This window comes from Vanellus vanellus, assembly GCF_965231255.1.
Source record: "Vanellus vanellus genome assembly, chromosome: 3".
NCBI classification, from domain to species: Eukaryota; Metazoa; Chordata; class Aves; order Charadriiformes; family Charadriidae; genus Vanellus; species Vanellus vanellus.
Window position 1 is genome coordinate 30,473,022 of NC_138907.1, and position 25,372 is coordinate 30,498,393.

The following is a 25,372-nucleotide window of genomic DNA, read 5'->3' on the forward strand; positions in this document are numbered from 1 at the left end:
TGGGGTCAGTCCAAGGGGGTGGTGAGGCAGGACTGCAAACTTGCTTCACTGGACTCTTCCCCCTTCCCACACCTCCCACACCTTCAGCGAGGGGAGGATAGAGGGGAGGTAACCCAGACAGGTCCCTTTGATTTCCCTTAGGTCTGAAGTCACTCTCCCAATGAGTATCTCTGGGCACGTGCCCTGAGGAGACAATACCATTGCCGCCATTGCGTTTTGGGTTATAGAATGCTGCGTTGCGCAGTTTTCCCTGTGCACACTTCTCCCGGGGGCTGCCAGAGGAGAAAACAAAGCAGCTGCTCTGCATGTTGCTCCTGCACCTAGGCACTCAGGCATCCGATGCTGCTGAACGCATGCCATGCTAAGAAAGCACCTCTTAATTCTTCAGAATTAATATTTTTGAATGAGTAACTATGAATAATAACTTATTTTTACTGAAGGAATAAAAAAAGCCAAATTAAAAGCGTGTGTCTGATTTAAAGAACAAAACCCCACAAAACCTGAAAAGCATCTTTGTGAGGTCTATTTAAATGTTTGGAGGCAATTCTGAGGCAAGCATCTATATTTAGTCAAGTGATTCAAGAGTTACATTAGCCTACATGATACCAGCACTAACTTGTTTGGCAGACAGCCAAAGCTGCGGGCCAGACTGTGAGCTGCTAGAAAGAAGGTTTACTTGTCTTAAGGAAAGCAATGCTAGTTGCTTTTATTCTTTTATGTGTATTTATATGACTGAAATATGTGGAGAAAGAATGGAGCAAATACCTAATACCAAACGCTCTTAATGTCTGTCTCACTGGCATCCAAGTATTTTGAATGCTCCACAAACTCCGGTGGGTTTAGTAGCAAACTTCATGTAAGGCAAGTGGGACGCTGTACAAATAAGTACTCTACAGCACAGCAAAATTAAGAAGCTTGCCCAGTATTTCTGAATAAGTGAATGTGTATTCTTTGAAACAGTGGAAGGGTATTCCAAGAACTTAAGTTTATTAGAAGTTAAGTTAGAGATGTCTCCAGAAATGTTTAGTCACAGCGCAAACTTCCTAAATGACAATTCATTTATTCATTTATGCTTTCCTTTTGACCTATTCTTCCTCCTTATAAAATTAGTACCTTGCCTAGAATTGTGGACTGCTGAAATAGCTCTTTCTGGTCAACAAAACACTCCTGAAATCTGCAAGGCTTTTTGAAATCTTCCTCTGTTCACTTCAACTGTAATCAGATCTTTCGGCCTTTCTGAGACACTGGAAGTCTCAGCATAAATCTTAGGTCTAGTCCCGAATCAACAAATACTTTCAAAAGCAGGCAGAAAACATTTTCCTTATCACAACCCTAGTCTTTTTGGTGAGATGCATCAGGAGTATCAGCCTTTGGAAATGGCTGCAGCAGTCCTACTTCTGGCATTTCTGCAGGTGTGAGTGGTGCTGGGATGACCTGGTGGTGTGGCAGAGCTGGCTCCCAGGCTCGGGAGGGACTTAAGTGCAGAGTGGGCTTCACGGCAGGCCAGTGTGCCCACTGTGATACCAACCCAACTATCTGCGAGACAAGCCATTAGCATTTCTAATTCCAGGGCACTTTATCCAGACCCTAGCTACCTTACCCTGTTACATTATTAATTTCTGTCCCAGCTGTGGTCACTCTCACATACCGAAGACTACGCTGTTTTGTAATTGCTTTATTAAAAGTGCAGATGAAAATCAGTTAGAGCTGTACTACTGGCAGCAAATGAATTTCACTTAGAAGCTATTACAGTTACCAACCCCAAATTATCCTCATCCCAGTTGGAGTGGTGCCTCAGTCAGCAATTCACCTTTTAAAATGTTCTTTGTGTGAATAATGCAGAGAAAAAAGAACCTAATTGGCCTTTGTTGTAATTTTTACTGGTGCATTTCCAGTGGATCTTTTTACTTAACATTACAAGAGAGTAACTCAAAAGCTCTGTGTAAATCAGAGTAACGACTTGGATTAACATCACTGCCACGGAAAATGGAGATAAACCCTCAGGCTGGAGATTCAGTCCTTGGCTCATGCAGAATCTGATGCAAAAACTGAGAAAAGACGGTGTGTTTCTTAAATTTTTGACAGGTTTTCAACTTGGACTAGGGCAGCTGTGGTCACATCCCTGGTACGGTATTCTGTATGCCTTGGTCCAGAAGAGCATTGGTGAGTGCTGTGAGATAACCCAAGCACATGAACAGCAGCCCAGAAATGCCTCATACTCCTCACTCTGCCAGGATGTTTTCCCCGTTGCTCCAGGGCTACCTGTTCTTGCCGTTCTTTGTGCACAGGTGAGTTACCCAGAGGCTGCACAAACCCTACTCTGGGCTGACCATGGAGGCTCTTTGTACAGGGAAGGCCATTTGGGTCTGAGGAAGCTGAGAAATGCTGTCCCGATCCACAAGCAGTGCAGAAGGCAGCTCCATTCCTCCCTCTTCTGTGTGGGTATGGTGAGGTGTAGATCGCAGTTGCCCGTGGTGCTCACCAGTGCTAGCTGCAGAAAATGTGGAGAGGCTTAAATTTCCCCTGAGTGCCCAGGGTACTCAGCACTTTAGGAGCTCTTAGAAACTTAAAGGTTCAGTTGCTAATACAGGATTTTCAGGGACATGCTCTTTTTTCACTTGCGGAGGTGAGAATAATTTAAAGAGCAAGAATTGTGAAAGGGAGGAGGGTGTGATTCGGGGACATTTTATATCACAGCCTGTTGGAAGCCATTTTCGACCAACATCAGGCTGAAAGGCTTCAGGAGTGCTTGCAGGGTCTGTGTCACACTGAAATAGGGAACAGGTACAGGAAACACCACATGACCCTTTTTATTACTTGCATGACTTCATTGGCGAAACATCTAATTCACAGAACAGGACAGTTGTAGAAGGAACCAAAAGGGGGCCAAAAGGCATAGTAGCTTGCTACTTAACCAAGCAACCAACTAATAAGTTTGCTTTCTTTGGAAGGAATCATGTATCCCTGGCAAGTCTCCCCACACTCAGCATGAAGCAGACCATCAGTAGCTCCGCTCCGTGCAGCAGCGACAGGAGAGGGCCTTGCAATACGGAAGTGTATCTGTCCGAGCTGTCTGAGAAAAATCACCCTTCTGGGAGATTTAGTGTATGAGACTAAAAAAATACAGTCAGAGTTTGGGAGCAGGTTTTCATTTCCCTGAAATGTGGTGGTTTCAATATCATTTTATTCCTTTGTTAAATGTGTTATGGTCTGTTCAGTTGTTCTTTGTGGTTTTCTGTTTAGATCAGCTCTTACAATGAGGTTATTCTCAAAATGATGGCATTATGTATCCCATGGCTACTAATTTCCATATCTAATTATTCAGTTTGCAAGTAGATAAATAGGCTTTCTTTCTGCATAATCTTATCATATAAATTTCATAAAAATCAGCATTCGTGGCCTGTTTGATCCTTGGAGCCCTTTGAGCTACAACGGTCAAGATATACCAACTTCTGACACGCCAGAGAGCAATGTAGCTAATATCTCATTTATCTGCTTTTGACTCCTCAGCCCAACTGTGTGTTTACAGTTTTGAGAGGAAACACTCTTTGGAACAATCTCAAAGTCATCCTTGTAACACCCTGGTAAACCATTTTAAGTACTACACCACTGTACTCCTATGTTTTCCTGTTATCGCTTAGATTAATGTGGAATTTTAAAGCCATAGTTTGCTCATATACCAATACATTTTTGTGAAATATTATTTTGCAAAATGTCAAAGCCATGTGGTTGGCAAGAATCTGAAATGGAGATGCTTATTTAGGTCCTTAGCTTCAGGTATTGGCATTTGTCTTAATATACAAAGCTTTTGATGCCTTGACAGCAATCCTTCTCCCCCTATAATGAATCCAAAGAGCAGAGAGAGCAGCTCTGGCCTTACTCTTATTAAATCCCTGTTTTAAAGGTATTACTTGTATTTTCTGTCACTTGCAATAGGATTGCATGTTACCCTGCCTAAATATTGATATTAGGAGGAGAGAACAGGAGATGCTGGGTACTTTCAGGTCCTTTTCATCCATTCACCTATCCCAAAACTACTCTGGGAAAGGAGGAGCAGATGTCTGTCTTCTGTAACACTTCTGAACGACTGCTTTACTCCAAGCTGCAGAATAACAGGTCAAGTAGACAATGTAAGGAGGTTTTGCACTGCAGAGAGTATAAATTGCAAGCATTGGAGCTCCTCCCTTTATGCAAAGATGGGCAGGAACCAAAATCATAAGAGCAACATCGTTTCACCCCAATATCATTAGCATGTACCTCTTCTGGCTCCACAAGATTCCATTCTCCTGAATAGTGTTTGCTATCATTGGAAAGGGGTTACTGCTGAAACCAGCTTTGTCTCTCACATTTCAAAAGTAAGAGTTTGGGTTTTTTTTTCAGAATCGCTGAGGAAGTTACCAGTGGCACAAGATTTTAGGGAATTACTGTTTTTCTTATGAGAGAGAGGATCTATCACAGAATCACAGAATCACAGAATTATCAGAGTTGGAAGGGACCTCTAGAGATCATCTAGTCCAACTCTCCTGCTAAAGCAGGATTGCCTAGAGCACATTACTCAGGACTGCATCCAGGCGGGTCTTGAAAATCTCCAGGGAAGGGGACTCCACAACCTCCCTGGGCAGCCTGTTCCAGTACTCTGTCACCCTCACCGTAAAGAACTGTTTCCGTGTATTTGAACGGAACTTCCTGTGTTCTAACTTGTGCCCATTGCCCCTCGTCCTGTCACTTGGAACCAATGAAAAGAGCCTGGCTCCATCCTTCTTCAACCCACCCTTTAGATACTTGTACGCCATAATAAGGTCTCCCCTCAGCCTTCTCTTCTCCAGGCTAAAGAGTCCCAGCTCTCTCAGCCTTTCCTCATAAGGGAGGTGCTCCAAGCCCTTAATCATCTTAGTTGCCCTTCGCTGGACTCGCTCCAGCAGTTCCCTGTCCCTCTTGAACTGGGGAGCCCAAAACTGGACACAGTATTCCAGTTGTGGCCTCACCAGTGCCGAGTAGAGGGGGAGAATGACCTCCCTCGACCTACTGGCCACACTCTTCCCTATGCAGCCCAGGATTCCATTGGCCTTTTTGGCGACAAGGGCACATTGCTGGGCCATGGATAATTTACTGTCTACCACAACCCCCAGATCCTTCTCCTCCAAGCTATCTCCCAGCAGGTCAGCCCCTAACCTGTACTGGTGCCTAGCGTTCTTCCTCCCCAGGTGCAGGACCTTGCACTTGGTTTTGTTGAACCTCATTAGGTTCTTCTCTGCCCAGCTCTCCAGCCTGTCCAGGTCACGCTGGATGGCAGCACAGCCCTCTGGGGTGTCAGCCACCCCACCCAGTTTGGTATCATCAGCAAACTTGCTGAGGATACACTCTGTCCCCTCATCCAGGTCATTAATGAATATATTAAACAAAATAGGACCGAGTATTGACCCCTGGGGGACACCACTGGTTACAGGCCTCCAACTAGACTCTGTGCCACTGATCACAACCCTCTGAGTCCTGTCCCGCAGCCAACTCTCAATCCACCTCACTGTCACCTCATCTAGCCCATACTTCCTCAGCTTCCTAATGAGGATGTCATGGGAGACAGTGTCAAAAGCCTTGCTAAAGTCAAGGTAGATGACGTCCACGACTTTCCCCTCATCCAGCCAACCAGTTATAACATCATAGAAAGCTATCAGATTGGTCAAGCACGATTTACCCTTGGTAAATCCATGTTGACCACTTCCAATAACTTCCTGTTCCTCAACGTGATTGGAGATGACATCCAGAATGAGTCGCTCCAATACCTTCCCAGGGACAGAGGTGAGACTAACCGGTCTGTAGTTCCCTGGGTCCTCCTTCTTGCCTTTTTTGAAGATTGGAGTGATGTCGGCCTTCCTCCAGTCCTCAGGCACCTCTCCTGTTCTCCATGACCGTTCAAAGACGATGGAGAGTGGTCTAGCAATAACATCCGCCAGCTCTCTCAGCACTCGCGGATGCATGCCATCAGGGCCCATGGACTTATGAATGTCCAGCTTGGCCAAGTGGTCTCTGACCCGGTCCTCCTCAACTGAGGGAAAATCTTCCACTCTCCAGACCTCCCCCTTTGCCTTCAGAGGGTGGGATTCATGAGGGACAGCTTTAGCAGTGAAGACCGAAGAAAAGAAGGCATTCAGTAACTCTGCCTTCTCTGCGTCCTCCACCACTAGGGCACCTGTCTCATTCACCAGCGGGCCTACATTTTCCCTAGTCTTCCTTTTTCTATTGATATATTCAAAGAACCTTTTCTTATTGTCTTTGACTGCAGTGGCCAAGCTGAGTTCTGATTGAGCTTTGGCCCTTCTCATTTTCCCCCTACATAGCTTTGTTATATCTTGATAATCCTCATAAGTTGCCAACCCCCTTTTCCAGAGAATGTAAACTTTTCTTTTTTTCCTGAGGTCCAGCCAAAGTTCTCTATTTAGCCAGGAGTTCTCTATTTATCAGTTCTCTCCTCCTGGGCCAGGATCATTCCTTGAGCACATGAAGGCCTTGACTGATGACAGCTAGTGCTTCCCAGGGTGTCTGGTTAGGGACAGGGTCTCACTAGGCTTCTGTGTTGACTCACAGAGCAAGACAGACACCTTTAGAAAATGCATCAGACCTTAGGTGGGCTGGCTCAGCCCGTAACTCATGACTAACCCTATGCAGACATGAAGGTTACTACTTACCCTTCTGACCAACTCAAACATTTGTGTACAGTTAGGTGAGATGAATTCAGACTTAAGACATTGTTCAGTTACGAAACATGCAAACTCAGCCTGGATCTCAAACTCAAGATCTTTCCAACTGTTGTCCTGGCAGTGACAACAGAGACTCTGTCAAGTCATTCTTCAGCTGCACCTGTGCATGGGTGGTTTTGGTCTTTGATGCGACCAGTATAAATCCACTGATTGTACTGGCTAAATGAGGTTGCAGAAGCATAACTGTATATATATATAAACATATATATAGTATAAGTAATAGAAACAAAACAATAATCCTCTTGGTGATATAGGAGACAAAGGAGCACCCAATTAATGTCTCTCCTACTTGTGGCAGTTTTGCAGAGGTGTGTAAAAGTAATAAGGGATTACTTTTGTAATGAAATGAAGTGTTAGAGATACAGAAGACACAACGGAACAGGTCTGTCCCCCAAAACAGTAGCAGTCTTACAAAATAAGTTTCATAAGAGAGTTGCCCTTTATTGGTCCAGTAGAAAATCTCTTTTTTTGGCACACTGTTCCACTTAACTTTCTGAGGCCAGCTGAGTTGGATTGTACATGCTGTTATATTGGAGAAGATGCATACAATTCAATGACAGGAAACAAAAATAAAACTTGTTTTGTTTCCTTCTGATGTGCTGATATCTATATGAAAGGCTTCCAGATCAGTGCTCAGTATATTTTCACAATCTGCACATCTGCATTTGAAAGAGTAACTGGGATGATGACATCCTGTTGTACCTAAAATAGGCTGGACTACCAAGGGGAGGTGTCATAAAATGACATTTAGTAAAAACTATTCACTCTTCCACAGCCCTGTTCCCTGCCGTGTCCTTCATGCCAGTTATTGATCAGATCTTCACTTGATGCAAAAAGCCTCTCTTTGAGCCCATGCTTTAAATGTAATAATAAATAGGTCATTGATTAACTGGAAGTATGACAGATAGCTCCTCCAGTCAGGTCCTGATGTACTGTAAGTCTTGAGGGAGGACAGCAAGCAATGAATCAGTGATGTGAAAAGAAATAAAGCCCACAGGTTTTAGTCTTTTGGGAGGACTTCTCTCAGCAACATAGTTAGTAGCATTACCCTCAGCAAGTTGACGGCTATGCAAATTTACAAGAGAAGCTTTTTGGACTTCCAAAAAAAAAAAAAAACAAAAAGAAGAATCAAATGTGTAAGATGAAATTCACTTACCCAACTGCAGTACCTAGGGAATTTCTTAATTTGCAGGCAACTAACTTATATGACTACACCTACTCATCGTTCTCTACATTTAGATATAATATATATATAATTAAGCACTGTATAATTAAGCACTTTTACATGCAGTGGTTTGCACTGCACTGTCTTCTGACAGCACTTCCTTAAGAGCCCTTAGCCCCAGGTCCGGCCCATGTCTGCCCACTCCATCCTGGCCTCCAAGCAAAGCAGATGTCGGCAGGAGAGCACATGCATCGGCACGCTCTGGAGAAGCCTCAGGGTTCCTCAGCTCCAGCAGTGATGCACAGGAGAGTCCTGCACGCAGTCCTGCCATCCTACGCACCTCATTGTCCCAATCTACCCCTTGCCCACAAGCCGCACAAACATCCTCTCACTCTGTTTTCCCATGCCCTCACACTTTCCAAGGAAAAATTGCAGCACACACAAGCCTTTCATTAGCTGGTTTGCACCATTAGTAACATCTAAGGAAGGATGGTGCTTATACCACAGGGCAATTCCCTGACAGGATCTCAGTGGGCAAAGAACAGAGATGTGGCTTTGACTGAGCCAGGGCTACCCTCATCCCGACTGTGCTGAGCAGCCCGTATTCCCTCTTCCCCTGCCCCCGCTGGATTTTTTTTTGCTCCAAAATTGCTCACCATGTGCCTTGACTGGCCTTGCTCGATGTCAAATCTGCTCATCAATCATTTAAGAGAGCAGGACAATGTTGGCTCAGCACTATGCACTGTGACACCCAGCAGCTTTTACACGCTCGTGTTTGATGCGATTTTTTTCCTAAGCGTGTAAAATCTGCAATTTCTACCACTGCCTCCTCACTGCCTCCCACTTTCCCCCCAGTAAAAGCTAGCTCAGCCACTTGCATAATTTTTTTTCAGGCGCTAGCACTGCCCACAGCCAGTCTATATAAACATGTTGGTGTAGAAAAAGAGAAAATAAACCAACTGGCATTTATTTAGCTATGTTTGATTTACAGCTATGCTCTATGGACCTCATCATCACCCACGCATCTCTAGCCTTTGTGTCTCTCGTGTCCACATCTCCAGTGCCCTGACAACTCCAGCCCTCCACTCTGTCTGTAGCTGCTGTAGTCTGACCTAAACAGTGGCTACTTTCATAGGTTTAAGGGGGAAAATTATGCGTGTGAATTAACTCAGGTAACATCAACTAGTTTCAAGTCAAAGCTATGGTGTTTATTTTTTACACCAATATATGTATATGCATACATTCAACAAATATAGAGAGAGACATATAAAATACTGTCAGATTCCCCACTGCCCTGCATTTTCTATAGTCATTATTTTCATGCAAAAAAACTTGAAGTGATATTAAATATTGCCAAAGTATAAGGGTCACTGTCACTGAACAAGCTTAGTTGGATTCTGTCATGCTTCATTTTCACTTTTAGACATTCTATTTGACTTTTTATCAAAAAGTAGGAAAATTAAAGCATGCTAAACAATAACTTATTTGCATGTGTGTTTAAACAGCTATTTTACATAACAAGTTAATTAATGAAAAACTTTAGTCCAGTCCTTTTCTCCAGAGCTTGCTTCCTTCATTCTTTCCTTTCCTTCTTTCATTCATTCTCTCTCCCACTTTTTTTCTTCTTTGATTTGAAACATCAACACTTGTACCTGATCTTGACATCCAATTTATCAAAGCTGGAAAATGTAGCAGTAGGTCTGCATGGCAGCTGGTTGTTTGATACTATCAGCAACTCTTAGCTAACGATTACCTAAATGCTACAGGCATGAAAATGATGCTCTAAATTACATTAAGTGAAACAGCATACTGGAAAATAACCAAGATTACTCAGCAGTTTCATCTTAGGAAATCCTCCTGTTGCTAGAATAGAAAAAGCCTTTCCTAGTCCCTTTCCAGCCAGGACACAGAATACAAGGATACAGAATGACAGCACATTTCCTTAGCTGAATTCATCCACTGTCTACTTAGACAGTGAATGATATCATAAGTGCATTCAGGAATGACATAAATCAGAAAATCAGCCCCATGTACAGTTCTACAAGGGCTATATAGAATTTTAAGAATAAGCATCCCGCCTCCTTGGAGTAAGACCTCCTGAAGACTTGCAATGTCACTCTGTTACCCAGTCACAGGGGCTGGAATTTCCTCATTCAGAATCCTATGTGACGTCTCAACTGGACTGAGGCATCTAAATGCTTTTTCAGATTCAATGGCTGTGTAGCTGAAGAGAGGAGCAGCTCCAATCCCAAGATATACCAAAGACCTGGGTGTGAACCCATCCCACCCTTTCAGGCAGCCTGAATGGGAGCGAGACTGCCAGAGCTCAGGAGCTTCCACTGCCCAGGCAGGTGAGATGCTGAGCAGGGACAGTGACTTCATGTGGTCCAGGGTTTTGGTCTTAAACACATCTGAAAGCATTTCAGGGTGGAAACAGGTAAATGCACCTGTGGTTTTCCCCTCTTGTAGGCCTACTCACTGGATTACTCACAAGGTGTCCATCTCTGTAGGTCTGACTGGAAGCTTTTAGGTGTGAGTCTTTGAACTTCAGTTTTGATGTTTCTCCTGGGAGATCTTGTGGTGAAAGAAAATGGAATTCCATGCACCTCCCCCGGGCTCTGATGGACTCTGCTGGAAGAGACATCCTCCCTCAAAGGTAGTTAAAGAATTATTGCTCATTGTGTCATCTGCTGCTGCCAAGTATTAAGTCATCTTTGACAAATTCTTTGTTCTGAACCTGACGCATGGTTACCAGAGTGGATTTCCCCTAATCATACCAAGTTTGGAAACGAAGTCCCCAAAAGTTACACAAAATTTTAATTTCCGTAGCTGATAGAAAGCATAAGGAAATGGGGATTTTGCCTCATTTTTGATAATTTAAACCTGTGTTCACTTTAATCGTGAGGAATACTGAAGAAAGAGCAATGTATCAGAAGACTGAGTGTTGCTTCCAGCAACATTTGATAATGAGTTTACTAAAATAGACACTGCTTTACCTTTTGTATAAAATACAGCTTAAAATATACAAAGCATATTGAATATTGACTTTCTGTGGAAACACTACATGCTGAGAATATATTCTAAAAAGTATGTACATGTACCTAAGTGTATATTGCATACATATATCTACAATAATGTGTTTTTCTGCAGAAAATGTTTTCCACTCTCCACTGTTTACAGTCAAGAAGCAGTAATGTCCTACAAGATTTGTCTTTAAAATATTTGAAGTGAAGCTATTGCTGAATAGTATTATTGAGTGAAGACGGCTGAAGAAAATGATTTCTGATTTTCTTCGTGTGGATTTTTTGCAACATGCTAGGTATTACTAACAGATATGTTGCTAACTGATCATATTTACAGCTTGGGTTAAGTGCTGAAATTTTGGGCTGTGTGTGGGGAGCTGGCCACCCTGACTGCCCAGTGAGTAAACAGCATTGATGTTTGGTAAGCGTGCCTTTGGTTTTGTCCTTGTGGTTGGCCTTAAAGACTGGAAGCCCAAATCCTGCATTAAGGTACCTCTGACACTCACAAAACACTATGCCCTCGGAGCTTCTTGCAAAAGCTTCAAGGGGCTTATGCTATTCTGCAAGGTGTGCCTAAGGTTACCTATCCTAATGACCCTAGTTCACCCCTCAATTCAACAAGATTCACAAAATCGACCTTTCCTCATCCGGCCAAAGGGCCCAATCCAGTAGACAAGTTCCAACTATGGTTAATGCCTTACAAAAATAGGCAGGGGCAGAGTACCACTGGCAAGTGTACCCTCCTTTACTTGGTGTATAGGAGTTAATATATAATTCACAGACTTAAAAAAATGAACAAGTTTTTACTAAGACTACTAGAACATAGCAATAGCAAATGAAGGGTAATATTAATTGCCTGAAATACAAAGTAGGTGATATAGAGACAACTTACCTGGGAAAGGAATTTTAGTAAACCAAAACATAATAGTTAGGAGTAAATCCAGGAAACATCCTCCCCTTGAGAATAATGAGAGAGCAAACTCAGAATATATTTGCCAGGTTATTGGGAGAGCGGGAAACAAGAGTCTGTGGCCTAAAATAAGAGATTAAGCCATTTCTATTTATGCAGATTTTAACATAACTGATAGAACCAGGGCCTCTGTTTTGTAATTAGATTAGCTGATGCGAATCTGGCTGCATCTGTGTGGCATCACTGTAATACGTGGGATCCAAGTGGATGACTAATCGTGGCAGTGGATTTGGTTTCCAGACTGGCCTGTGAGCCGGTCAGTCGGCCAAATACCTGGGTACGTGTATGCCCATGGGCAATCCTAGGCCATTCACTAGATTGTAAGCACAGCCATATTACTTGTGAAATTTCCCTAATCTTTAGCAAAACTAAAGAAAAAAAAAATATTAGCCCTCCCAAAATTAAATGACAAGGAGTGAAAAACACATTTCCTATGTAGCTGCACAAATTGGGGTACGCTGGGTAATTATATATTGTAAGTGGAATGACAGGCTGGAAGAAAATGAAATCTGTTTCAGAGAAAAATGAAATGTAGAGTAAACAATTTAACTCTTCCATGGAAATTAAGAAAAGTGGAAGAGGAGAAAGCAGGAATAGTTTCAGCCTTACAAATGCTCATCTACTTTGCATTCAGAGTCTTTCAATAAGACGCCACAATTAAAAAGTCCTTCAGAACAAAATTGACACTAGTTTGCTTATTACACAGTTGGTGATGTCAGCTGAATAACTTCATTTGCTGTAGCATCTTATTAACTACTTGAAATTTTGAGTGATGGAAACAATAAAAACTGGAAGAGAGAAAAAGAAACTCCTGGTGTTTCAATAAAGTAGTCAAAAATCTGCCTGAAAAGTAGATGTTGCTCAGCTGTTTGTCAGTGTAATGCAACTATATAAATGATTTTATTTACAACCTGAGGCTTTCCTAACAGCTTTTCATATTTGTGTTAGCTTTGCTTAATGAAAATACCAAAATAGAGGGATTTTTTTTTTTTTTTAATGTCACACGTTGAGCTGAGAACACCTACAATATTTTAGGAAAGTTGGGGCTGTCATTAATGTCATCTAGACAAAAAGCAGGAGGATGGCATTATTTTGTTACTGTGAAATGTTACTAAATGTACCTTGCGGATTCATATAACCGTAGGATGGTATGTCTGCTGATGACTCATGCTGACTCACCCACCGAGCCAGAATTTACTGAGCCGCCTTCTATGCCCACACACAGTGATATGATTTCCAGTCTGAGTGAATTCTTTAAAATTTAATTTAGTAGGCTTTAACTACAGAGACAGATACACTTCTTCAATGGTTGCCTTTATTTGTATTTATGTTTTATTAAATGTGTGTTCAGATTATGTTTTGCAGAATCCTTTGAAATGAATTTTTAAAATAATGTGGACAAGTGCAACTGTATTTTCCAAAGACAAAGGTCTGTCTGAAAACACTGCAGGTATATAGAAGCAGTGATAATTTACTGATGCCATGGACCTAAAGGCCTAATACATAATCACTGCCTTTTTGCTATGGCTTTAGTAGCAGTGCATGTGGGCCTCTACTGCAATAAGTCCGTAGGCTTAGGCAATGAATAATTAATAGAAAGAGAAAATGACCTGATTCTTTTTTTCATTTTTAAGACTGAAAATCATATATTACCCTGCTGAAGTCAATAGAACTAAATGGTATAAAACTAGGTGTGAAAGCAATTCTTTAAATGCTGCTACCAATATCTTCGAACTGATTTTTCTTTTTCTGAAATAAATAGGAATTGTATGGCAGGTTTTAATGGGAAAATGATAGGTCCAATTTTTTTTTTTCTCCGAGTTCTGGTCAAAATCTGATGTGATGTAGCAGCCTGAAAAGTGATTCTTGTTGTTACAGTACAAGCTGCAGTAACTGAAGAAAGGAATGCCAGTGAGATTCTCTCTTGGAACCAAATAAATGCTTCTCCTCGATCTCGTACTCTTTGATACAGGCTCATATATTTGTTAAATCAGGATTTATGATAGTTTCATCCTCACTCCAGGATTCTTTCCCCTCCACACAAACACTAAAGGAGAGAAAAAAAAATATTTTGCTTGGACTACTCCTGCATGATTTGCTTTTTAAACTCTTCTGACAAATGACTAATGAATGTTCAGGCAACAGAAAATGAGATGCATGTGTCTTCCCCCAAAAGAAACACGATCAAATGCTTCAGTAAATTGATCGGGGTGTCTAGACTTTTCTCCACCATTCCAATATTCTGAAAGAACAGTCGATGCTCCCAAGCCTCATACCCTTCCCTCGTTCTCCGGGAATTTATGTCATTTCTCAAAAGTATGTCAGCTTTGACACTGTTTTGGGGCTGTGTGTTTTACTTCTCTTGCTCCTGCAGTCAGTCAGGCATGATTCCTAATCTGCGTCAGTTTGTCTATGATTCTGTCTTCTCATCCCTGGGACTCACTAAATTGCCCTGTCCTCTAAATCTGAAAGTGCTGGATGAGTGGACACTTCATCCCCTGTGGTTTCTGCTTCACTGACTTCCTTGTACTTTGGGTGTACAGTCCTTTGTTTTGCTTTTGAAAAACAAAAATCCCAGACTTCAAGTCTTTAGTCACACCTTCCTGCCTGCATCGTTGTTCACACAGGGCTTTCTCGTAATTCTCTCACTAGAATTCAGAAGTTGTTGGTTTTGTGGTTTGAGTTAAATGTGCTTGAAAATAGAGTATAACTTCTTCTTTTTGTTACTTCAACTCTCAGCGGTCATTAAGATTCTGCATGTAATGGGGCATGATACAAGGAGAAGCACACAGTTGTATGACAAGGTTTGAATAGAAGTTGAAATACATGTTTCTACCTCAGTCCCCATATGTTCTGCCTATTAACGTTCCTTCTCTTGCTGTTGCACTGCCAGTCACAGTCTACATTTTATTTGAGGCCATCCATGATTTCTATCAAACGGGCATGCACAAAGGACTGCTCTGCTGAACTGTCAGATACTCTGTAGTAGAGATGCCCACTTTTGAGATGCTACACCGTTCTTTAGTGATGGGAGAGGGCCATATTCTGCAGTCCATCCTTTGCTGCAGGAAACGGTAATTTCCTGAAATTTCCATGATTACTGAATATATACAACAGGTTGCTTGCAGCAAGTTTCCCATGCTGAAGAGATGAGTCCCCAAGAAATACAGCAGCTGAGAGTAGATTAGTATCGCCAAGTAGTTCAGACAGCTCACTGTTGGTCTCCTTCTTTCCAAGCAGTGCCACAGACCTGTGAGGAGAAAAGAGTGATTACTGGACTAATTGTTCTGACAGTAGCTCTTTTCTAAAAGCCATCTTCCTCAAGGGGCTGTGGTCCTTCCCGTGTTTTATTGCTGGGCAGGGAAAGGGCCTCTGGAAGGAATGGTGGTAAGAAGTAGGCTACTGCCACTACGAGAGCAAGTCATCTTGCCTACAGTCTATTCCAGAGGACCACAGACTGAATAAATAAACTTGGAAGTCATAGCCACTGGAGACTGAATGCCCCTGCTCTTTTCGATGTCTCTGCAAATACTGTATCCTCCTTTTGTTTTACTCCTGATTTGCAAAAAATATAATGATACTGTAATAGCGATGTGCTAGTAATTGAAAAAAGTAACTTTTTTTTTCAATGAGTGAAAATTCCCAAGTTCCATCTAGCAATGCAAATAAACAGTTTATGCTGTTTCAGCTAACACCGACCTATCTTAGATAAACATACATGATTGCAAAGCCTGTATCCAAAGGACCCCTCTGAATAAACTGGCACTGAGGTTTTCTATATCTCTACAGCTTATGCAGTGCTGTTATGCAGTTTTTAGTATCCTACTGTGACATGACAGTGCCAGCAGTGTGTTTGGCAGTGTTCACTATGTATTTACCTTTGCACTTAGTACACTTCATCTGTGGAGCCTCTCTTAATTATTTTTTTCCCAAGACTTCATGAAAAAGCTGAGTTTGTTAGCATTAAGAGCTTTGCACAGTAGTGCTCTCCAGTGTCTGTTGTCATTCTTTTCCAGCTTTTGGAATTTTGTTGTTCTTACACCCTTTTGCAATGGAATGTAATATTTACATTTCTTGAATCTTTTTCAAGATGTAAGATACTCACCTGGCTTATTCTGGCAGTTGTACACTCTGCGCCTCTCTGTGGCACTCTCGCTTGACTGTCTTGGAGTTCTACCTATTCTTCTGCCTCACCCCTCCTTCCCTGCGATACGTTGCATCCTCAGTAGTGCTAGAGCCCTGTGTAACCTGCAAAAGATTTAATCTCGGTTGGGCATCTGCAATTGTGCAATCTCATGTGTTCAATAAACTCCCCCCTGGAAAGGCTTCTCCCCGTAGTGTAACACTGACTCTTGCTATTTATTAAGAAATGCCCTGGTTTCTCAAATTTCTCCCAGGTTATGGGTGTCCTAAAGGTATGTGTGCCAACTCACTTATTTGGACTTGATGCTTCTTCAGAAATAACGTGCCTTATGCTTCACACAGTTACTTGAAATCACTGTTATTACCAGGCAAAGTTAAAAAAGGAAAAAAGATTATACTAGCAAAGCAAGGGTTAAGTTTCTGATTACAAAAAGGAGACAAACTTAAACACACAAACTAAAAGCATAGAAGCAAGAAAATCCAATTTCAATATGATGTACCTTGTTCTGGCGGTCACTCACAGCTTGCCTCTGGGAGCCAAGGAGCCAGTACAACTGCACTTCAGGATGTACCTTCTTGGTTGGGTTTTTGCCTGCCTCCGCCCAAAGTATGAGGAACTTCTCTACTGCAAGGGACAGTAAACCTCAGAACATTTCTTTGGACCATCTCCCTTCCCTTGCTTTCTTCAATTTGGAGAAAATTCTAATATATTGCGTGGTGGTTTTGATCAACCTGAGCTATTTAGATGAATGCAAATGAAATCTGTTTATGCTTCTCTCAAACTGAATAGTCTCTGGTACTCAGTGATCCTTTGACACACTGATTTCCAAACTTAGATTTACCTTCCTTCTTAGAAAGTCAGTTGAATTATAATTTGATTCGGGTCTCCATTTCCCAAACAGCATAACTTCTATTATGAACATTTTTTTTCATGGCTTTTTAAGATCTTATAAATTACATGTAATAAAAGGATCATCAAAGTGTACATCAGACCTTAACCTCACAGCTTGTGAAAAATGTATTACTTTATTCATAGGGTTCACACATGAGATGACACTAATAATGATGATAAGTTTAGGGTTTGGAGCATTTTCTGAAATAATTTTCATTCCTCTTACTCTCTCACTTTATCATATCAGAGGCTTTACAACTATCATAGTAGCTTCCAACTCTAATTCCCTTAGCCATAGTTAATTATAGATATCCCCGCAGTTTCTCTCAGATACTTATTGCAGAGTTTCTTGATAGTGAGCAGGCTAATCAGAGGTCTTCCGGGGGCCCTTTCACTTCCAGAAATACTGCTTTTAAAATGTCAAGTCCTATCAACAAGACTTTGTTGGTTTTGTTTCTTTTTTGTACTGCAGAGTGTAAAATTCATGAAACTGCTCATTTCTCCAAAGTTGAATATTGACATTTAAAATCCAGTGTCCCCTTGCCACCAGCTTTAGATTACCTTCAAAATTAGAAAATCATTTCTAATCGTTTGAAATGCACTTATTTAGTTGGGTAACAGGTAGCCTGTTAAAAAGGTATGCTTTATGCGTTTCACTGATTTAGTAGTTCTCCTGTTGGCAAAAACAACCTTTGCAACATGCGTATTTTAACTGGCAGTCCTTTGGCAGAGTGTGGCAACAGAGTTCATAACGTTCATTGTGCAGAGAGACAACATGCCTATTCTTATTTTATATTTTCTCTTTGATAACTGCTGCAACTAGTGATTTATTTTTGCTTCAAAAACACGGCTAGATTTTCTTTTTCCTTTGAGGGGCATCAATCCTCTACTTCTTGCCTGGCTTGTATCCTTCCCAAGACTAGTGGCACTCTGGCTTGAGCAGAGCTGAACCCAAAGGCTGTGATCACGACGGTAGTTTCCCCATTGCTGAAACAGGAGGGAGTCAGAGCGCTCGGTACCTCGAAGGAAGTACACAGCATACTTAATGTTGACACTATTATTATGGTTGGCATATTTTGATCATCTCATTTTCTCTTTGATACTGACGTACAGTAAAGTGTGAACATTATCTTTAAGCTGCAATCTGATCTTACTGAGCTTTAAGTGCAGTGAAGGGCAGTGGATTTTCTCCTCAGCAACAACACGAACAGCAGGAGCTCTGGAAATTGTAGCGGCAACAGCAGCTTCTGTTGTGACAGTTCTCTCGTAGGTCACCATGGTGAGAATGTAGCTGAGGTTGGTTTCTTGTTGGTGGTGGGGTTTTTTTGTTTGGTTTGTTGTGTTTGTTTTTTTTTCTGCCCAGACACTAATATAATTTCTAGAAGCCAGAAGAATAGCTTATATAAATTAATATCCTTGTCATGAATAATCTCCATGTGGATATGCTAGTAAGAAATACACACATTTTCTTTTGTAGGAAGGATTTAACAGCTAGACAAAGAAGGATGGAACAACACTTTCAAAACTAAACACAGCATATTTACCCTAAAACAGTTGTTCTACCTGTTGGTATATAATTGGAAAAAAAAACCCACCACTTCTTAATTGAAAAAACCTTAACAAATAACAACATGGAACCTGGCCTACATTCTGCTTTGCTTTTCTTTGTGAAGATTCATGACACACTTATATGTTTTAACATTAAAAATGTTAGGTTTTGAACTGTGGATACTGCAAGACAACGCAGGGGACGTACTTGGATTTAGCATGCGTAAGGCTAAACTCTTTGCTCAAAGCTCAAAATTTAAGCGGCCACAAAGTGGCGAAGCGTCTGACATGGGCCACTTTGAAGGTCAGCGATGGCACCTATCAAACCACCCTATAAAAATGTAGAAAAGGAAGAACTAACTCTTTTTTTTTTTCTAATAACTTAGTGAGGGGCTCCATTTGGAGTCAGTGTTATCCCTCTTGCCAATCATGCTTGTTAGCTTCACCTCCCAGCAAGCTGGTATGCAGCCTGTTGATCTTAACAGATGGGTTTGCTATTGGTGACTCTCTTTAACTGAGTCACCAGCAAGTGTTTCCATTAGCAAGTTCACAACCAGTCACGTCTGCAGCTCTGGCCTGCTGGGCTGCTTCTTCTGGGGTTGTGCACCTCCAGGATGGAAACCAGAGAGTGCTGCTTAGACATTACAAGATTTTAGAGAAACAAAGGCCTTTCCCTTGCTGTGGGCTTACTTTTCTTCATTTGTTTGATTTCTTACCACCTTTTCTTTCTACTTAAAGCAGTCTTCATCAGTTGCATGCATCTATAAATTATTCAACAGCCCCTGCTGCAGTTCAGTTCTTTAGTTCGGTGACTTACCAGACACGCATGAAGCTTCTGCCAGAAGATGACATTTTTCCCTCTCAGTCATAAAAAAGAAATCTTCTCAAGACCCGCTTTGCTTATCGTTAAAGTTTCAAGTGTGCGTTAGGGCAACCCTCCACACTGTGCACACTTTGGTTGATGGTGTTTTTCCCCTCAGAAGGATGATGAGTCACATCCATTCCAGTTTAACAGCTCAGCTGATCTTAACAGACTGCCCTCACCAGAAACATCCTCGAATAATACAAACCACTCGCATCGATCAGATTGCTTCTGCCTGATGTATTGCCTCATTCTAGGCAGCTTCTCTTACCCATGGGTAGATGAGAACAGCATGTGTCACAATCCCCCTCTCTCACTGGGGCTCTCAAGGTGTTGTTCTCCCTCAACAATGGGGAGAAAAAGAGATGGTGGTGAATGGAAATGTGGGAAAGTATTTTTAAAGTGTCACTGATTTTATGAAGGAACCTTTGCCACTCTCCCAGGCAATTACTTCCCATAGGAAGTAAGGAAGGGTAAAATAGTGAATTAACAGTAATGATAATTCCATAAGAATTAGGAAAATATCACAAAGATTAAATAGGCAGCTGTTAACTCATCATTGGATTACTATTAGAGACACGCTCAGGACAGAAGTGTAAGCGGGCTGGAAAAGGTAACAGTGGAATTGCATTGACAGTAATAATCTCTGTTAATAGCTGCATATTTCAATGATAATGTCTTCAGATTTTTTTTTCTTTTTGAATCTCATGCTTATTTTTAAATTTTCATTAGAATGATCTGTACTATATAACGGTGTATCTATACAGCATTTGAAAGATGTTTGAAAATCGAGAGGATATTGTTACCAGAAGTCATCTATTTTATGCAGCCTAAAAGCAAGCTTGCTAGCCAAACTTGATTAACTTCTTCAATAACATAATCTTAAAAGATGATTAGAACTTAAGTACTTTACAGTTGATTATGCTTAAGCATTTGAACTCTCTTAAAGCATTTTAAGCTCTCAAAACATTCTAAGCTTTCTTAAAATACTTCAGTCAACGGGTAGAAAAAGTAATCTAAAGTCCAGATAGTCAGTGAAGAACAAACCAGAGCAGTAATAATGATGAGGACACATTAGGGCTGACAGGTGAGAGCAGTCTAAGTAAAAATTGCTATCCTAACATCAAAGTAAAATGTTTAACAAGATTTTGGACTGCAAAAAGGAAACATCTCAGCAAGAAGTTAACAAAAATAACACTTCTAGTCTATCTCCTGTGCTTAAGTTCTGAGCTTCCCAGTAGCACGGAGGAAAACTGTGAACATATGCTCCCAAGAGATTGGGTTACCAAGGCAAATTATCGCTGATCAGCTATGATGCTATAGCAGTGTATAGTAGCTGAAACTAACACATTTTACTTCAGCAGCTGGACGAGTTGGGAGCATGCACGCAGGCAGTTATTACAGCTTGTCTGTGGAGTAGTAACTTATTAAGCCATGCTAAGTCATGGCTAAATTACAAACTGGCTTGACAGCTTGTGGCTGTCTGTCCCTACCCAATTTAACAACACGAACAAAGCTCAAATGAAGGCAACAGAAATCATCATGGCACATCACCCCCTTCAGTTTGTTACATCTCAAAGCCAGCTCATGGCTGCCTGCGTGGAGCTCCCAATAAGTAGTTCCACACTGCCAATTAAGTGCCTGTGTGAAGGCACTTAACCTGTTGCCCAGCCATGCTTAAGATTGCATTTGTCATTTTAATGCTGAAACTGAATGGCATTTCATATCATGCTGTGATAAACTAGAATATTCTGTCCTTCTTCGTCATCTTTTTGAAGTGACAAGCTCCCAGCTGCTAGAGGAAATTTCTGATATTAATCCCAAAGGTCTTGCTTTTATACTCTTGAAGTTAACTGCATTTCTATTTCTCCATCAGTTTCTGTACGGTTTCCTAGTTCTCCTTACCGCTGGTACCTCTGAGCACTGGGTCATTTACGAATTTATTTCCCACCACCTTCTTCATTTTGATTCACTAATGTACAACTTCACTTTTCTTCACTTTCATATTACTTGATTTCATGGCCTATGGAGTCTAGTGTGAGGTGTCCCTGCCTATGGCAGGGGGGGTGGAACTCAATGATCTTCAAGGCCCCTTCCAACCTAAACCATTCTATGATTCTATGATTCTTGTGTCAGTGTCGTTAAGGAAAATATCTCATATGTTTAAGCCCAAAACTGATCTTGGGGTGGGGGGCAGGGGCTGGGAAGAAAAGAGAACAACCTTTACTCAGATACTTCACCTCTGTTCATTAGATTTTGCTTTATCCTCTATGGATAGCTCATCACCTCCATTAGTCTCTGGTACTGCTCTGCTAAATCCTATCATCTCCTTTATCTAGAAGTTGAATGATATTATCAAAGAAAGACATTAAGTTAATCTGGTAAGGTCCCCCTCTTGTAAACAAACATTACTCTTTCTCATTTCCTGCTATACTTACTTTAAAAAAGCATACTATGAGACAAGCGATTTCATTTGACACTGTTTTCTGACTTCTGGAATGGGCATTATCTGTTTTTTTCTTCCCAGAGGCTGTAGACAGTGTTTTATTTTCATGTTATATGTGATACTAGCAATTTCCTTTCCCTCCCAGCTATTAGCCATCCTGATCTCTAACCCTGTGTTCAACATCACCATCTTTACTGAAAATTGAGACAAAATACACATTTAGTTCTAGAATTGGATGTAGACCGATTCTAGAACTAAACCTCACTTCTTCCTCACTGGAAAGCAACATCACTTCTTTCTTACAATATTATGTCACAGCTGGATAACATCTTGCTCATTTTCCAGATATCATATGCAAGGTAGGCCTGAGTTAACCTGATTTTCCAGATAAATTCTCCCTTCATTCTCACATTTATTGACATTTGAGATCTTTCCTGAACCAGACCTTTTTTCTGTTTTGTTATATGCTCTCTGCTTATTATTCTTACCTCTTTCTTGATGGCACTTCTCTTCCACTTATGACTTGAAGTCTCTGCCTGTTAATGTTTTTGCCTTGTGGGAGATACAGAATCCCAATGGAATTAACGATTTTGGTTTTAAGATACCCAAGGCTTCTTCCACATTCAAATTTTTATTTTCATTATACGAGCTGATTTTATTGCCAGGTCCCTTCATTTATCACAGTTTGCCTTTCTGAAATTGAGAATGTTCCACTCTCTTTCACCACTACCTTTTACACACCACTTGTGATCACCTACTCCAGGGTTATTATTTACAGTCAGGCCTTCAAAGGCATATTATTGAACCATCCAAAAGCTTTATTTTTTACAGGCTCAGTGACAGTCTGGAGGACAAATTCATTGACTACCACAGTCCAGAATGTTTGGTCCCAGCTATGAGTAGCATGTATTCCCCAAACTATTAACTGCGAATTTGAAATCTCACTGACTGGTCCTTTTGTATCCAAGCGGTACCATCTCTTTAATAACATGGAGTTTTCTAGCTACCTCTAAAACGTCCACCCAGGGGTCTGTAATGATCTCACAGCCCTCTCCTCTAAAAGCACTCTGTAACCATCTTTTCCACAACTAAATTGGAACTAAATTATGAGCTGCTTTATCCCCTATGTTTTATTTGCAGTACATTGCTTCCTTAACATAGAATGTCACTGCCCATCTTTATTTTTACTTCTGTGTTTCCTCAACTGCAAATCCCCTCTAATCCATGTGTTCCAGTTAGGAGCTTCATGAGTTTTCTTTTATCACAAGGGGGGATCCTGAACTGTTTTGTGAAATTCCTCCATTTTTTTTTTTTGCAAAATGATGGAATTAGTATACACACTTTTAAGTTATTTCATTTTGACACAGTAACATTACTTGGGTTTTGCCTTTGTTTGTATCCACGTCTTTTTCTTTGCTACCCATCCCACCTTTCGTCCTGTTATCCATTGCTGTATTAGCATTTAATCTTCCTCTTGTTGAGCAAAACCAAGGTGAGATATTACATGAATCTTTCCAAATTTTCTCTACTCATTTCTTAATATGAAGATGACCTTATCATCTGTGGTGATTTCCTTCCTTTCTTTACCAATTGTGTAATCTAGAAGGGGTATGCAGGGAAGTGGTGAAGAACTTAACTACCGTTGTTTAGTGAATTAATTTCCATGGGAAGTTACTCAGCTGAAAATGAAAGAGCTTGTTTGCTTTGCAGATAAAAATATTCATGTAGCACAAATATTCTCAGTGTCTGAGAATGCTTTCTTGTGAAACTAGAGCAGTTGCCACTTGTGGTCACACCAGTGTGAAGGCCAGTTAAAGCACTAGATGGATACACGCTTCAGATGAAAAGTTAGCGTTTTCAAAAACAGAGGTAAAAGTTGTGATAACGGTGTGAAAACACTGTCAGATTGAGTAGCTTCCTAAAGTCACTGATATTTCATCAAGACCTGTTTTACAGCTCATTCATTTGAACACGAAACAAATTTTATTATTGAGATTCATCAACAACTACTCCTAAAAGGACAAATCTGTTCACCAGTAACAATAGAACATAAAAAAACGAGGACTTTTAAAAACTCTGTGTGGTAAGAACTCACTTTCATTCTACCCAAGTGCCATATCAAATAAAGTTGTTTGCAAATTACCTTTATCTTGTACAATCTGTGTTACATTTATTGGTTAACATTTCTATAGTTCATAGTTATTTTCATCACCGCTAAGGATTAGATGGACTTTGCATGTATTAAAAAAATTAAACATGCTTTCAGGCATGCACACATTACTGTCAAAGCAACACACATGTATTCTCATAAACAAATATCCCGCTTTAGTAATCTTACACAAAGCTTAACTGGGGCCAGCCATGAAAAGGCACAAAATCCCTAGATTAGCCATTAACTCCACATTGCCACATACAGCCATTATTTCACCTACTTATTGCTTCACCCACCGCCCCTGCTGCCTGTCACTGTGCTACTCGCCTCTTGCCACACACACCTCTTGAGCAATGCCAGCATTTAGTTTTAGCCCACATAAACCAGCCAGATATGCACATTTTCTAGTGGTTAGGAACGTGCTGTTTAATCTGGGTTAAGGACTCATGTGCATGCTGTAGATTTTTAGTTAATCTCTAACATTTAAGCAGGTCACGTTTGAGAAGCAATAAGGGATATGATTTATTACATTAGAGATAATGTAGGGCAATATTTATTATTTTGGGAAGTCAATTCTGTAAATGTTGTACTGGCAGTGAGGTGATACAATAAGGAAGTATTTTATTTTTTCTAAATTTGACATAAAATGATAGATGCAGTTAGAGCTGAAGGTGAAATGAAGGGGCCAAGAACAAAAGTGTCGAACCTAGAAGCAAGAAGAAAGGCAGGGGCAGAAAGTTTGATAACTTTGATAACTGAAAGACTAACTCATGATTTCCTTCAGTATTTCTGTACATTTCTGGTTTAGTAGTCACTGTGGGAAGAATGCTACAGTATTTACTGTAATGGAAGAGTCAGTAGCAGCTGAGTATACTTTGGTCATACTGAGCAAAATTATCTAATGCTACCTATGGTATCTCTCTGGCAAGTCGCCAAGAAGCAAAGTAGAGGGTGTAAACAGAGATCTGATAAAATTACAGCCGAGTTCCGTACCTGCTGAAATCTGTGCGAGATTTACCATTACTTTAAAGAGCGACAGGTTCTCACATAATTCCTGGTGAATCACTTGAAATAAAAACCATTTCAAAAGTCCAAGAAGTATCTAGACTGAATGAATTTTACATTCATCAACCCAAAGATATAGCAATTTTTAGCCAGATTTGTCATCGCTTTAATAATACATGAATTGTGTTTAAATGACTACGAGATATAAGCCTGAGGAAAGGCAAAAAAAAAAAAAAAATCCCCAGCTAGATATATAAAAGTATCTTGAGTCCCAGATCATGTGGACGCTGCAAAGTTAACTAGGTTGATTGGCAGCTGGGTCTGGGCACTCAAATTAGCTTGTCTATGAGCAAGTTTTCTACAACAGGCGGCTAACCGCAGCCTCAGTGTTCTGGCTGTTTCTGAACTTGC

At 40.9% G+C, this 25,372-nt stretch overlaps 1 long non-coding RNA gene across 1 annotated transcript in view; it reads left to right on the top strand.

Moving 5' to 3' along the window:
* The window catches only part of LOC309670040, a 53,720-nt gene extending 51,595 nt beyond the window's left edge, over positions 1-2,125 (top strand). The window contains exon 4 of the long non-coding RNA XR_014268959.1: positions 2,086-2,125. This is a non-coding gene — a long non-coding RNA (uncharacterized lncRNA). The remainder of the gene's footprint in view (positions 1-2,085) is intronic.
* Positions 2,126-25,372: the final 23,247 nt, after the last annotated feature.